The following is a 13,649-nucleotide window of genomic DNA, read 5'->3' as shown; positions in this document are numbered from 1 at the left end:
CTTTTGTTCTTGAGTCTTGGACTTCTATGCATCTTTTTATGTCTTCATTTGAGGTGTTGCATCCTCATTGCCTTGGTCCAATCCTCACCGCATCCTGTGAACTATAATTATAAACACTAGCAAACATATTAGTCCACAGATTGTGTCAGTCATCAACCACCAAAACTTCTTTAGCCAAAAGACCCGGGGTCCATTTTCCTTACAATGCTCTCTATCTCAAAGTGGAAAGTTAACACATGTAACTAAAAAGGATATGATTATATGAATGGCAGGTATGGCTAATGAGATATTTTATAATTTTCAGGGTTAAGAAGACTAATGTTTAAATGAACATTACATTAGTTAGCATGATCTTGTATAAGCATATATCACACACTATATTCATTAGTGCTCAATGCAAAAACAAGGTAAAAAGATATCCAAACAGCTTAGACAATATTCTAATTTGTTATAATCATCTGGTTATAGAGCATCTTCACCTCTCCATTTTATTCGCTGGTGGTGCACAAAACTGCCCTTATTTCAGAACAGTTGTATAACAGGAGTGTATTTGGATGTTACAACACCAAAGTCACTGGATACTCCTCTCAAAGTTATGTATGCTAATCCCATGCTTTTTGCGACAATACGTCTGCATAATGATAAGTCATAAATAGATCATGTCTACATTAGAGAGTGTGCACATACCTAATGTCTGACAACATGGGACCATTCAAGGCAGTCGCTAAGTGTTGGTTGATCCTCAGGTGCAGTTGACAAAATAGATGAACATGAAGTCTCCGTAAAGTCAAAACCTCCAGCCAAGAACTTCCTCGAGCAGCGAGATGTGAGATACATAGGAGCTTGTTGTGTAGGGGGTGTACTCCATATCCTTGCTGAAAATTCTATAACTTCAACAGAGCAAGGTGATGAAACCTACAAAAGTATATAAAGTGGTAATTAAGCAACAAATTGTCAATCAGAAAAACTTCCTTCCTCGATACATGGATGGGACAGACTGTTATAATTGTGCTTAAGGTATCTTGTGTTCACTATGACTGTAAAAGAAAAATCAATGTTCTATAGTGGTTTATTTCAAACCAAAAGGTCAACTAAGAGAGTGTTCACTATGGCTGTAAAAATAAATTCAGTGTTCTGCATACCCATGGTACACTAACACCTCTTCCTTGTTAATAACAAATTCTTTTGACTCATGAGCATACATATGACATCTTGGGCCTTGATGATGTTTGAGTTGTAGAGCCATTTAGTCCCACAAATCCTAGCAGTAGCAATGTGCTAAACACATTCACCAAATGACAGTAGTGGTATATGAAAGTCGCCTAGAGGGGGGGTGAATAGGGCGAAACTGAAATTTACAAATATAAACACAACTACAAGCCGGGTTAGCGTTAGTAACAAAGAAACGAGTCCGCGAGAGAGGGCGCAAAACAAATCCCAAGCGAATAAGCAAGTGAGACACGGAGATTTGTTTTACCGAGGTTCGGTTCTTGCAAACCTACTCCCCGTTGAGGAGGCCACAAAGGCCAGGTCTCTTTCAACCCTTCCCTCTCTCAAACGATCCACGGATCGAGTGAGCTTTCTTTTCTCAATCACTTGGAACACAAAGTTCCCACAAGGACCACCACAAGTTTGGTGTCTCTTGTCTCAATTACAAGTGAGTATGATCGCAATGAAGGAATCAAGAAAGCACGATTAAAAATCCAAGCGACAAGAGCGACAAATAACACACGGATCACTTTCTCTCTCAAGCCACTAATCACTAATGATCTCTTTTCTCAATTGTGAAACTTGGAGAGATGGAGGCTTTGAATGTGTCTTGGAATGGATTGCTAGCTCTTGTATTGAATGTTGAAGGTTGGAATGCTTGGATGACGTGAATGGAGGTGGTTGGGGTTGTATTTATAGCCACCAACCACTTCCTAGCCGTTGGGCCATTCTGCTGCGCGCGGACGGTCCGCCCTCCTGGTGCGGACGGTCCGCCCCTGTAGATCAACGGCTGAAAATGCAACGGTCAGCAGTAACAGCTATATCAACGGCTATATTGCATTTAATGCGTCGTCAGATGTCAGACAGAGCCAGTCGCGGACGGTCCGCGAGCCTGGCCCGGACGGTCCGCGAACCCGCTATAATTCATTTCTCCGAACCCGTTACCTTCGGGATTTTCGGTTTCTCACCTACCGGACGGTCCGCGCCAGCAACCGGACGGTCCGCGCAAGGGCCCGGACGGTCTTTGCTTTTCCTCCGGACAGTCCATAGTGCAGACTTGGATTTTTGCATTGGTTCTGTCCGAGTGACATACTCGTGTCGCGGACGGTCCGCCGCAAGGGCCCGGACGGTCCGCGCTTGGCCTGTTTTTCCAAAAAGCTTCTCCTGTCCGGAATAATCTACGGTATTCCGGACAGTCGATTTAGTATAGATATAGATTAACCTTTGGCTCCTGTAGAACATATAATCTAGAGCAAACAAGTTAGTTCAATTGTTTGTGTTGGGCGATTCAACCACCAAAATTAATTAGGGACTAGGTGTAAGCCTAATTCCCTTTCAATCTCCCCCTTTTTGGTGATTGATGCCAACATAAACCAAAGCAAATATAGAAGTGCATAATTGAACTAGTTTGCATAATGTAAGTGCAAAGGTTGCTTGGAATTTGAGCCAATGTAAATACTTATAAGATATGCATGGATTGTTCCTTTCTTATATAACATTTTGGACCACGTTTGCACCACATGTTTTGTTTTTGCAAATTCTTTTGTAAATATATTTCAAAGTTCTTTTGCAAATAGTCAAAGGCAAAAAGAATAAGATTTTGAGAAGCATTTTCAAGATTTGAAATTTTCTCCCCCTGTTTCAAATGCTTTTCCTTTGACTAAACAAAACTCCCCCTAAAAGAGATTCTCCTCTTAGTGTTCAAGAGGGTTTTGATATATCATTTTGAAATACTACTTTCTCCCCCTTTTGAACACAATATGATACCGATTGAAAAAATTCAACACTTAAGTTTTTGAAATTGGTGGTGGTGCGGTCCTTTTGCTTTGGCTCTTACTTTCTCCCCTTTGGCATGAATCGCCAAAAACGGAATCATTAGAGCCCTCGAAGTGCTATCTTCCTCTTTGGTCATAAATAAATGAGTTAAGATTATACCAAAGACGAAGGCCTTTTGCTGGGTGCTCATGTTTTCTCCCCCTAGAACGGAGAGTTGCTTGGAGCGACGGCGAAGGATGAGTTACGGAGTGGAAGCCTTTGTCTTCGCCGAAGACTCCAATTCCCTTTCAATACATCTATGACTTTGTTTGAAATAGACTTGAAAACACATTAGTCATAGCATATGAAAGAGACATGATCAAAGGTATATAGAAGAGCAATGTGAGCAATTTAACAAAAGAAGTTCCTAGAATCAAGAATATTGAGCTCATGCCTAAGTTTGTTAAAAGATTGTTCATCAAGAGGCTTGGTAAAGATATCGGCTAATTGATCTTTAGTGTTAATGTAAGAAATCTCGATATCTCCCTTTTGTTGGTGATCCCTAAGAAAATGATACCGAATGGCTATGTGCTTAGTGCGGCTATGCTCGACGGGATTGTCGGCCATTTTGATTGCACTCTCATTATCACATAGCAAAGGGACTTTGGTTAATTTGTAACCGTAGTCCCGCAGGGTTTGCCTCATCCAAAGCAATTGCGCGCAACAATGGCCTGCGGCAATATACTCGGCTTCGGCGGTGGAAAGAGCGACCGAATTTTGCTTCTTTGAAGCCTAAGACACCAAGGATCTTCCCAAGAACTGGCAAGTCCCCGATGTGCTCTTCCTATTGATTTTGCACCCCGCCCAATCGGCATCCGAATATCCAATCAAATCAAATGTGGATCCCCTAGGATACCAAAGCCCAAACTTAGGAGTATAAGCCAAATATCTCAAGATTCGTTTCACGGCCGTAAGGTGAGCTTCCTTAGGGTCGGCTTGGAATCTTGCACACATGCATACGGAAAGCATAATATCCGGTCGAGATGCACATAAATAGAGTAAAGAACCTATCATCGACCGATATACCTTTTGATCCACGGACTTACCTCCCGTGTCGAGGTCGAGATGCCCATTGGTTCCCATGGGTGTCTTGATGGGTTTGGCATCCTTCATCCCAAACTTGTTTAGAATGTCTTGAGTGTACTTTGTTTGGCTGATGAAGGTGCCCTCTTGGAGTTGCTTCACTTGAAATCCTAGAAAATACTTCAACTCCCCCATCATAGACATCTCGAATTTCTGTGTCATGATCCTACTAAACTCTTCACATGTAGATTCGTTAGTAGACCCAAATATAATATCATCAACATAAATTTGGCATACAAACAAATCATTTTCAAGTGTTTTGGTAAAGAGTGTAGGATCGGCCTTTCCGACTTTGAATCCATTTGCAATAAGAAAATCTCTAAGGCATTCATACCATGCTCTTGGGGCTTGCTTGAGCCCATAAAGCGCCTTAGAGAGCTTATAGACATGGTTAGGATACTCACTGTCTTCAAAGCCGGGAGGCTGCTCAACATAGACTTCTTCCTTGATTGGTCCATTGAGGAAGGCACTTTTCACGTCCATTTGATAAAGCTTAAAGCCATGGTAAGTAGCATAGGCCAATAATATACGAATTGACTCAAGCCTAGCTACGGGTGCATAGGTTTCACCGAAATCCAAACCTTCGACTTGGGAGTATCCTTTGGCCACAAGTCGAGCTTTGTTCCTTGTCACCACACCATGCTCATCTTGCTTGTTGCGGAAAACCCATTTGGTTCCTACAACATTTTGGTTAGGACGTGGAACTAAATGCCATACCTCATTCCTAGTGAAGTTGTTGAGCTCCTCTTGCATCGCCACCACCCAATCCGAATCTTGTAGTGCTTCCTCTACCTTATGTGGCTCAATAGAGGAAACAAACGAGTAATGTTCACAAAAATGTGCAACACGAGATCTAGTGGTTACCCCCTTATGAATGTCGCCGAGAATGGTGTCGACGGGGTGATCTCGTTGGATTGCTTGGTGGACTCTTGGGTGTGGCGGCCTTTGCTCTTGCTCATCCTCCTTTTCTTGATTATTTGCATCTCCCCCTTGATCTATGCCGTCATCTTGAGGTGGCTCATTTGATTGATCTTCTTCTCCATCAAATTGAGCCTCATCCTCATTTTGAGTTGGTGGAGATGCTTGCATGGAGGAGGATGGTTGATCTTGTGCATTTGGAGGCTCTTCGGATTCCTTAGGACACACATCCCCAATGGACATGTTCCTTAATGCGATGCATGGAGCCTCTTCATCACCTATCTCATCAAGATCAACTTGCTCTACTTGAGAGCCGTTAGTTTCATCAAACACAACGTCACATGAGACTTCAACCAGTCCAGTGGACTTGTTAAAGACCCTATATGCCCTTGTGTTTGAGTCATAACCAAGTAAAAAGCCTTCTACCGTTTTAGGAGCAAATTTAGATTTTCTACCTCTTTTAACAAGAATAAAGCATTTGCTACCAAAAACTCTAAAATATGAAATGTTTGGCTTTTTACCGGTGAGGAGTTCATATGATGTCTTCTTGAGGATTCGGTGTAGATATAACCGGTTGATGGCGTAGCAAGCGGTGTTGACCGCCTCGGCCCAAAACCGATCCGAAGTCTTGTACTCATCAAGCATGGTCCTTGCCATGTCCAATAGAGTTCGATTCTTCCTCTCCACTACACCATTTTGTTGAGGTGTGTAGGGAGAAGAGAACTCATGCTTGATGCCCTCCTCCTCAAGGAAGCCTTCAATTTGTGAGTTCTTGAACTCCGTCCCGTTGTCGCTTCTTATTTTCTTGATCCTTAAGCCGAACTCATTTTGAGCCCGTCTCAAGAATCCCTTTAAGGTCTCTTGGGTTTGAGATTTTTCCTGTAAAAAGAATACCCAAGTGAAGCGAGAATAATCATCCACAATAACTAGACAGTACTTACTCCCGCCGATACTTATGTAAGCGATTGGGCCGAATAGATCCATGTGTAGGAGCTCCAGTGGCCTATCGGTCGTCATTATGTTCTTATGTGGATGATGATTGCCAACTTGCTTTCCTGCTTGGCATGCGCTACAAACCCTGTCTTTCTCAAAATGAACATTTGTTAGTCCTAAAATGTGTTCTCCCTTTAGAAGCTTATGAAGATTCTTCATCCCAACATGAGCCAGTCGGCGGTGCCAGAGCCAACCCATGTTAGTCTTAGCGATTAAGCAAGTGTCGAGTTCAGCTCTATCAAAATCTACCAAGTATAGCTGACCCTCTAACACTCCCTTAAATGCTATTGAATCATCACTTCTTCTAAAGACAGTGACACCAATATCAGTAAAAAGACAGTTGTAGCCCATTTGACATAATTGAGATACAGAGAGCAAGTTGTAATCTAAAGAATTTACAAGAAAAACATTAGAAATGGAATGGTCAGGAGATATAGCTATTTTACCAAGACCTTTGACCAAACCTTGATTTCCATCCCCGAATGTGATAGCTCGTTGGGGATCTTGGTTTTTCTCGTAGGAGGAGAACATCTTCTTCTCCCCTGTCATGTGGTTCGTGCACCCGCTGTCGAGTATCCAACTTGAGCCCCCGGATGCATAAACCTACAAAACAAGTTTAGTTCTTGACTTTAGGTACCCAAATGGTTTTGGGTCCTTTGGCATTAGACACAAGAACTTTGGGTACCCAAACACAAGTCTTGGAGCCCTTGTGCTTGCCCCCAACATATTTGGCAACTACCTTGCCGGATTTGTTAGTTAATACATAAGATGCATCAAAAGTTTTAAATGAAATATTATGATCATTTGATGCACTAGGAGTTTTCTTTCTAGGCAACTTAGCATGGGTTGGTTGCCTAGAGCTAGATGTCTCACCCTTATACATAAAAGCATGATTAGGGCCAGAGTGAGACTTCCTAGAATGAATTCTCCTAATTTTGCTCTCGGGATAACCGGCAGGGTATAAAATGTAACCCTCGTTATCCTGAGGCATGGGAGCCTTGCCCTTAACAAAGTTAGACAATCTTTTAGGAGGGGCACTAATTTTGACATTGTCTCCCCTTTGGAAGCCAATGCCATCCTTGATGCCCGGGCGTCTCCCATTATAAAGCATACTACGAGCAAATTTAAATTTCTCATTTTCTAAGTTGTGCTCGGCAATTTTAGCATCTAATTTTGCTATATGATCATTTTGTTGTTTAATTAAAGCCATAAGATCATGAATAGCAATAACATCAACATCTCTACATCTAGTACAAATAGTGACATGTTCAATGGTAGATGTAGATGGTTTGCAAGAATTTAGATCAACAATCTTAGCATGAAGAATATCATTTTTATCTCTAAGATCGGAAATTGTAACTTGGCAACCATCAAAATCTTTAGCCTTAGCAAGCAAGTTTTCATTTTCATTTCTAAGGCTAGCAAGAGAAATGTTTAAATCTTCAATCCTAGCAAGCAAATCATCATTATTATCTCTAGGATTGGGAATTGAAACATTACAAACATGTGAATCAACCTTAGCATTTAAACTAGCATTTTCATGTCTAAGGTTGTCAATCATCTCACGGCAAGTGCTTAGCTCACTAGATAACTTTTCACATTTTTCTACTTCTAGAGCGTAAGCCTTTTTAACCTTAACATGTTTCTTGTTTTCTTTAATTAGACAATCCTCTTGGGAATCCAAAAGGTCATCCTTTTCATGAATAGCACAAATTAATTCATTTAATTTTTCCTTTTGTTCCATGTTAAGATTGGCAAAAAGAGTACGCAAGTTATCCTCCTCATCACTAGCATTATCATCACTAGAAGACTCATATTTAGTGGAGGAGTTGGATTTAACCTTCTTCCGTTTGCCGTCCTTTGCCATGAGACACTTGTGGCCGACGTTGGGGAAGAGAAGTCCCTTGGTGACGGCGATGTTGGCGGCATCCTCGTCGTCGGAGGAGTCGCTTGAGTTCTCGTCGGAGTCCCACTCCCGACAAACATGGGCATCACCGCCCTTCTTCTTGTAGTATCTCTTCTTCTCCTTTCTTCTCCCCTTCTTGTCGTCGCCTCGGTCACTGTCACTTGATATAGGACATTTAGCAATAAAATGACCGGGCTTACCACATTTGTAGCAAACCTTCTTGGAGCGGGACTTGTAGTCTTTCCCTCTCCTTTGCTTGAGGATTTGGCGGAAGCTCTTGATGACGAGTGCCATTTCCTCATTGTCGAGCTTGGAGGCGTCTATTGGTTGTCGAGTTGGTGTAGCCTCCTCCTTCTTTTCCTCCGTCGCCTTGAATGCGACGGGTTGAGCTCCGGATGTGGTGGGTTCATCAAGCTCGTTGATCTTCCTCGAGCCTTCAATCATGCACTCAAAACTAACAAAATGCCCGATAACTTCCTCGGGGGTCATCTTTGTATATCGACGATTACCACGAATTAATTGAACTTGAGTTGGGTTAAGGAAAATGAGAGATCTTAGAATAACCTTAACCATTTCGTGGTCGTCCCATTTTACGCTCCCGAGGTTGCGCACTTGGTTCACCAAAGTCTTGAGCCGGTTGTACATGTGTTGTGGCTCTTCCCCTTTGAGAAGCCGGAACCGACCGAGCTCCCCCTCGATCGTTTCCCTCTTGGTGATCTTGGTGAGCTCATCTCCCTCGTGCGCGGTTTTGAGCACATCCCAAACCTCTTTGGCGCTCTTCAACCCTTGTACCTTGTTATACTCCTCTCTACTTAGAGAGGCGAGGAGTATCGTTGTTGCTTGAGAGTTGAAGTGCTCGATTTGGGCCACCTCATCCTCATCGTAATCCTTATCCCCTATAGATGGTACCTGTGCACCAAACTCAACAACATCCCATATACTTTTGTGGAGTGAGGTTAGATGAAATCGCATTAAATCACTCCACCTAGCATAATCTTCACCATCAAAAGTTGGTGGCTTGCCTAATGGGACGGAAAGTAAATGTTTAGATGTACGAGAGTAGTGCAAGGGGATCTTACTAAACTTCTTACGCTCTTGGCGTTTAGAAGTTACGGAGGGCGCATCGGAGTCGGAGGTCGATGTTGATGAAGTGTCGGTCTCGTAGTAGACCACTTTCCTCATCCTCTTTTCCTTGTTCTTACTCCGGTGCGGTTTGTGGGAAGAAGATTTTTCCTTCTTCTCTTTGTGGTGAGAAGAGGATTTCTTCTCCTTCCCTTTGTTGGAGGAGCTCTTCTTCTTCTCCCTCCTTTTGGTGCGGGACTCTTCCGATGAAGTGCTCCCTTGGCTTGTAGTGGGCTTTTCGCCGGTCTCCATCTCCTTCTTGGCGTGATCTCCCGACATCACTTCGAGCGGTTAGGCTCTAATGAAGCACCGGGTTCTGATACCAATTGAAAGTCGCCTAGAGGGGGGGTGAATAGGGCGAAACTGAAATTTACAAATATAAACACAACTACAAGCCGGGTTAGCGTTAGTAACAAAGAAACGAGTCCGCGAGAGAGGGCGCAAAACAAATCCCAAGCGAATAAGCAAGTGAGACACGGAGATTTGTTTTACCGAGGTTCGGTTCTTGCAAACCTACTCCCCGTTGAGGAGGCCACAAAGGCCAGGTCTCTTTCAACCCTTCCCTCTCTCAAACGATCCACGGATCGAGTGAGCTTTCTTTTCTCAATCACTTGGAACACAAAGTTCCCACAAGGACCACCACAAGTTTGGTGTCTCTTGCCTCAATTACAAGTGAGTATGATCGCAATGAAGGAATCAAGAAAGCACGATTAAAAAGCCAAGCGACAAGAGCGACAAATAACACACGGATCACTTTCTCTCTCAAGCCACTAATCACTAATGATCTCTTTTCTCAATTGTGAAACTTGGAGAGATGGAGGCTTTGAATGTGTCTTGGAATGGATTGCTAGCTCTTGTATTGAATGTTGAAGGTTGGAATGCTTGGATGACGTGAATGGAGGTGGTTGGGGTTGTATTTATAGCCACCAACCACTTCCTAGCCGTTGGGCCATTCTGCTGCGCGCGGACGGTCCGCCCTCCTGGTGCGGACGGTCCGCCCCTGTAGATCAACGGCTGAAAATGCAACGGTCAGCAGTAACGGCTATATCAACGGCTATATTGCATTTAATGCGTCGTCAGATGTCAGACAGAGCCAGTCGCGGACGGTCCGCGAGCCTGGCCCGGACGGTCCGCGAACCCGCTATAATTCATTTCTCCGAACCCGTTACCTTCGGGATTTTCGGTTTCTCACCTACCGGACGGTCCGCGCCAGCAGCCGGACGGTCCGCGCAAGGGCCCGGACGGTCTTTGCTTTTCCTCCGGACAGTCCATAGTGCAGACTTGGATTTTTGCATTGGTTCTGTCCGAGTGACATACTCGTGTCGCGGACGGTCCGCCGCAAGGGCCCGGACGGTCCGCGCTTGGCCTGTTTTTCCAAAAAGCTTCTCCTGTCCGGAATAATCTACGGTATTCCGGACAGTCGATTTAGTATAGATATAGATTAACCTTTGGCTCCTGTAGAACATATAATCTAGAGCAAACAAGTTAGTTCAATTGTTTGTGTTGGGCGATTCAACCACCAAAATTAATTAGGGACTAGGTGTAAGCCTAATTCCCTTTCAGTATATTTCTAAAATTGATATGAAAAAATAAGTTCATGACACGAAGAAACTCTGTGCCAAGAAAGTATGTACCATGCAAAACTGCGTGACAATTTAGAAATTAATTGTTTACAAAAAAAAGACCAATATAAGTTTAGTGGAATATCCGGTGCATGCGCATTGGGGAAATTTGCAAGTCGAAAGAACTGGCTAGCACAAGTATATTAAGCAGACTACAGAAAAGCATTTGTATTCCTATTGACGATACATTCAAGATAAACAAACAAGAGCAGCAAAGGATAAAAGTTGAAAGGACGTCTCGAGCTTGCAGTTTATGTAAATGGCACAATTAACTTATGAGTCTGTTTCGCTCTTGATAACCTACCATATATAAAGTTCACTGAAAATTCTAGAAAAATAACAAATGCTTATTCCATAAGTGTGTTGAACAAAAATGTTACCTTCTCTAATTGTTGATCATACACATGATGTTAAGCAGAAAACCAGACACCAAGTGTGCCCAACTGCGTTCAGTAAAAACACGGATAGAAGGTGAAGCCCCATGACCCTCAGGGTTCCCTGTGTTGTATGAATCAGCAGCAGAAGATTATAGTATATCAATTAGGAAATTAAATAAACAAGCAATTAGAAACTTACATAACTATCTATAAGTTTCCGAAGTCCCAAGTGTAGTGGCCTCCTCTTGTTCCCATTCCCCTCAATGGAGATGAATCTACGGGGGCGACTTGCCAGCCAGCCTGGCGAACGACATCCTCCATAGAGGGTATGCGCATGTTTCGGCGCATAGATAGGCGTGCATGGCCTTGGACTGGCTTGGGAACAACTCCACCACGCACATGAGGAAGTCGAAGTAGCATATCCAGTCACACCACCACTTTGTACCACCCATCCAGGCTCTCTAGGTCGTGGACCTTGGACTACGACATTCGGTGTAGAGCACCTTGGCCAAGTTGTTGCCGGTGCCGGACTGGCCAAAGACAAAGTTGTCTGTGCGGAAGATCTGACCGTAGGGGCCAATGCGGAAGGCGTCCATGGTGCCAGGCTCAAGGTCCATGAGCACCGACGCGACCGGACGTGCGACGGCGGTCGGGGTCGACGATGCAGTGGCTACGTGCGCGTGGATGAGCGAGGGAGGGGCGCTAAATGCGGGCGAGGATTGGGGGAGCGGTTGCAAATCCACGACAGCACGCGCTCCCGCGTGTCCATCGCCTTGTGCCACCGCTCCGCGATGGTGAGGGCCAGCGCTCCAAATCCACTGGCGGCGTGGGATTGAGGTCTCCATCGCATCTAGGTCAGGCTCCAGCCGCCGGAGGTGGTGGCTGCGGCATGGCGAAGGAGGCGAGGGATGGAAGGGGGAGGCGCGGAAATGGAACAAAGGTTAGGGGGCAACGAGGAGAAGGTGGGCCGAGGCGTGGCCATCGTGATCTGCAGCGAGGAAGAATAGGGCAAGGCGAGGCGGAGCGATGACAACAAGGGTGGGGTGGGGATGTCACGAACAACGCATGTGCGCACTGGTAGAGGGCGGGGGCGGCGCTAGCTGTGGCCACATAGGTGGTAGGAGGGGGCGGGGTGCGCGAGCGGGAGTGGACGCGCAACGACGGCGGGGGAGGGAGGGGGAGGACGCATGACGGCGGCGGGGGAGGGAAGGGGAGGACGGAGGCGCTTTGTGGATCGGAGTGTGTAGGGGAAGAAGTGGAGGCCGGTAGGGGATGCACCGCGAGTGTGTAGGTCCCACCTGTCGGCGAGAGAAAGGCAGAACTTGGTGCACGGATGGTCTACATTAGACTCTTATAGAGTAGTATAGATTTCCAGTGGCTTATGGTGTTCTCGAGGCAGAGTCAACAGAAAGTTGGACATGGTTCCTACAGAAAGTCGTCAGCAGATTTGTTCCAATTCGTAGTCACATCTGCCCTATTTGTCGCCCGTTCGTCCCACATATTAGACACCATCATCTCTCCTGAGCCACCCACCAACCCTGCCCCTTCAAGCATCTTCACATAATCGTCCATCCACATAAAAAATTGCATAATTTAAGAACCTAAACAATCCAAATAAAGTTCCACAATTCAGCAGTAAGCACAAAAATGAAATCAACCGTAATGGGCAAATAAGGACATACTGCTTTCACACTTCACGATCTCTCGACCAAAATTCTCGTTCTCCCATCTCTTCGATCTGAGTCTAACAAGTGACTCCGACCTTTCACATTTGGGGCACCGAATGAGCGACACCGGACCATACATGGGCCATCCTTGTCCTCCATCGGAGGAGCCGCTCGCCCGCGACATGCGTGAATCCGTGCTACTAAACACAAACACAATTATTTCTTTCTCTCAGTTATAACTGCTGTTGTTACACATTGATAAAGAAAAAATGGTAATCAAGCAAATAGCTTTGCTTCAGTTTGCAAATTTTAGTTAGCAAATTTTAAGCAATCAACTGCTAAGAGCATGAGATGTGCATAAACTAATCTAAGATGTGCATGAACTAATCCAAGAAGATATTTTTAGCTCCAATCATCTGCTAAGAGCATGGACAACAGCACTGGAGAAGATCACCAGGCTACCATGAGGAGAAGGTGACTTACATCGCGCCGTCGAAGAAGCAGGCCGCCGCCGAGGATGTGCGGTGCATGAGACCGCGGGACCAACTGGAGGACTGGAGGCGGCCGAACCCTAAACCCTAACCGTGAGGCACGGAGCAGTGGAGGCAACCGGATCCGTGGACTCGAGGCACGGAGCAGCGGAGGCGACCGGATCCGCGGAAGCACGGAGCAGCGGGTCCCTCCTGGTGGCGGCTACCTCCCTCCCGGCGGGGCGCCCCACGAAGCAGCCTGGGGCTGGAGGCACGGAGCGCGGGGCGGGTACCACACGGAGCAGCATGACTCTCCCGACAGCTTCCTCCCTCCCGGCGGGGCGCCTGGTGTACAAAGGCAGCTATGTTACTCCACAATTTTCACCGTTGTTGTGTTGCTCCGTGCTTATAAATAGTTAAAATACTAACTGTTCGTTTTAAATTAAAACTAGTTGTTTGGACCGTAG

General features: G+C 45.2%; 1 long non-coding RNA gene across 1 annotated transcript; it reads right to left on the bottom strand.

Moving 5' to 3' along the window:
- Positions 1-12,622: 12,622 nt before the first annotated feature.
- Positions 12,623-13,642, bottom strand: LOC111591191 (uncharacterized). Its single transcript, XR_002750360.1, has 2 exons — positions 13,196-13,642; positions 12,623-12,912 (listed from the first exon to the last, which is right to left on the bottom strand). It is a non-coding gene; the product is annotated as an uncharacterized lncRNA (long non-coding RNA).
- Positions 13,643-13,649: the final 7 nt, after the last annotated feature.

Source organism: Zea mays, chromosome 3 (assembly GCF_902167145.1).
Source record: "Zea mays cultivar B73 chromosome 3, Zm-B73-REFERENCE-NAM-5.0, whole genome shotgun sequence".
Lineage (NCBI taxonomy): Eukaryota > Viridiplantae > Streptophyta > Magnoliopsida > Poales > Poaceae > Zea > Zea mays.
Note: the sequence above shows the minus strand (reverse complement) of the source record. Positions and strands in the feature narration are given on the sequence as shown.